Genomic DNA, 2,428 nt, shown 5'->3' with positions numbered 1-2,428 from the left:
ATGTAGATGTAAAAAAGAAGGCATTCTTACCTTTTGTAACAGCATGGATGGACCTGGAGATTATGATGCTAAGTGAAATAAGCCAGACAGAGAAAGACAAATGCCATATGATCTCACTTATATGTGGAATCTAATAAACAAAACAAACCGATGAACAAAATAGAACCTGAGGCATGGATACATGGAACAGACTGACAGATCTCAGAGGGAAGGGAAATGGCGGACTGGATGAAAGAAGGTAAAGAGATCAGCCAAAGAACATAAATGTACACCCATGAACACAGACGATAGTGAGGTGGTGGCCAGAGGGAAAGGCAGTGGGCGGGGGATGGTTGGAGGTGGGCTAAGGTTGGGGAGAAATGGGTATATTTGTAATAGTGTCAATAATAAAAATAAAGTAAAAAAGCCCAAAATGTCTATTGCGCAATATTGTTCATTGTTTTTCATGGATCAGGGAAGTCTTTTATTACAGCTGGTTAGTCAGATTGAGATCAAGGCTTTACAATGGCTCGTTTAGCAACTGAGGTCCTTCACCTTCCCGTTCTTTCTCTAGAGTCTGCCTACTGAGGGAGCAAGAACAGGGTCTTGAATAGCCACAGGACAGGCTAGGCAGAGGTGGGTAAATACAAGGAGGGTCAGAACATACTGCATGGTGACAGGGACAAGTTCAGAGGCGTGGAGGGACGAGAAGGAGGTAAGTGGGAGTGTCTTTCAGGTTGGAGTGAATGAGGGAGTAACAGTTGGAAGGATGGTCTTTGAGAGATTGGCCTCAGAGAAGGTAGACTCATATTTGTGAATAAACTGATTAAGATTGGACCAAAAAGGCCAGTTTTGACTTTACACTAGGAGGGATAAGCAGACCATTGTTTAGAGATAATTTTGGATCATTAAAATTCCTTCCTAATTATTTTTCCCATTGAAATTTAGAAGTCTCTTTTCAAGTACCAAAAAGTTAATTTTCTAAAAATTTTCATGGCACTTGAAAATTAAGGTGGTTGGGCCTGATAGGCTTTTGTTTGTAGTATGGGGTAAGAAATAGTACCTCTTTAGATACTTTTAAAATTTCTTTAGTTACATGTCTCTTTAGGTTTCTCTCTCTTTGTCAGCCCATTTTTATAACGTGTAAGTGCCCTGATTAATATTTAAGCTATCTATGTTTTTAATGTATTAGTGTAATTTTGTACATTTTGTAATTTTGTACATTTTCTAATAATCATTTTGTACATGTTCTAATGCGATGTCAGGAGAGGGAGTGCAGTGAGAGTTAATATCTATGTCTCTGGAATCAGGCACAGATTTCACTCCTGGCTCAGCTGCTTAACTAACTCACCTTGGCCAAATGCCTCATCCGCAAATACTTCAAACAGCCTGCTGTGAACTTTAATGAGAAAATGTGTCTAGAGATGTAGTGCACAGCACAGGGGATGCAGTCAATAATAGTGTAATAACTTTGCACAGTGACAGATGGCTACTAGATTTAGTGGGGTGATCACATCAGCAGGTATAAATATATAATTGTTAAATCGCTATGTTACACACCTGAAACAAATATAATTTTGTATGCCTACTATACTTTAATAAAAATGTTTAAATTAAAGTAAGACTAATAAAATAATTACATGGAAAAGCAAAAACAAAAGAGAAAATGTATCTAAAGCAATTGAGTTACTAAGTTGTCTGTTTTATGCTAGTAGTTTTTCTGATGATTCTTTAAAAATATAGATTTCCCTTTTATACAAGTTCTCAACTATAACGCTTCAAATGATAGTGACATCAGTTCTGGCTCCACACACATAACAATTACTCTAGATCTGGTCCAAGATTATACACCAGCATGACATGGCTTCTCATTGTTTTCTCCAAAAGCTCAACCAAGGGCCCCCATGCTTACCAGGGCCATTCTTCTGGGTTTCAGCCTCTGGGAATTAAGTGGAGTCACCAACTATTCACCAAAATTTCATATCTTCCTCTTTCCATATAATGAAACTCAAATATTCCTATGTCATCTAGCTCTGTTATATATATATATATATATACTAGAGGCCCAGTGCATGAAATTCATGCACGGAGGGGGGTTCCCCTCAGCCCAGCCAGCATCCTCTCCAATCCGGGACCCAATCGGGCCTAAACCAGCAGTCGGACATTGCTCTCACAATCCAAGACCGCTGGCTCCTAACTGCTCACCTGCCTGCCTGCCTGATTGCCCCAACTGGCCCCCCTGCCAGCCAGATCACCCCTAACCACCTCTGCCTGCTGACATGATCTCCCCTAACTGCACCCCCTGCCAAGCCTGGTTGCCCCCAACTGCCCAGCCTTGCCTCATAGTAGGGACCCAAGGGTGGCACCACGAGGTAAGTGACGGTCCTAGGTTATAAATACGCTTAAATTACACCTAATCCGGGAAGGAACATTTGTGATTACTGGAGGG

At 40.8% G+C, this 2,428-nt stretch overlaps 1 pseudogene; it reads right to left on the bottom strand.

Moving 5' to 3' along the window:
• The window catches only part of LOC102424421, a 5,664-nt pseudogene extending 4,316 nt beyond the window's left edge, over positions 1 to 1,348 (bottom strand).
• Between the last annotated feature and the right edge of the window lie 1,080 nt (positions 1,349 to 2,428).

Source organism: Myotis lucifugus, unplaced genomic scaffold, assembly GCF_000147115.1.
Source record: "Myotis lucifugus unplaced genomic scaffold, Myoluc2.0 scaffold_164, whole genome shotgun sequence".
In the NCBI taxonomy this organism is placed as follows: domain Eukaryota; kingdom Metazoa; phylum Chordata; class Mammalia; order Chiroptera; family Vespertilionidae; genus Myotis; species Myotis lucifugus.
This window is presented reverse-complemented; position numbering and strand designations above follow the sequence as displayed.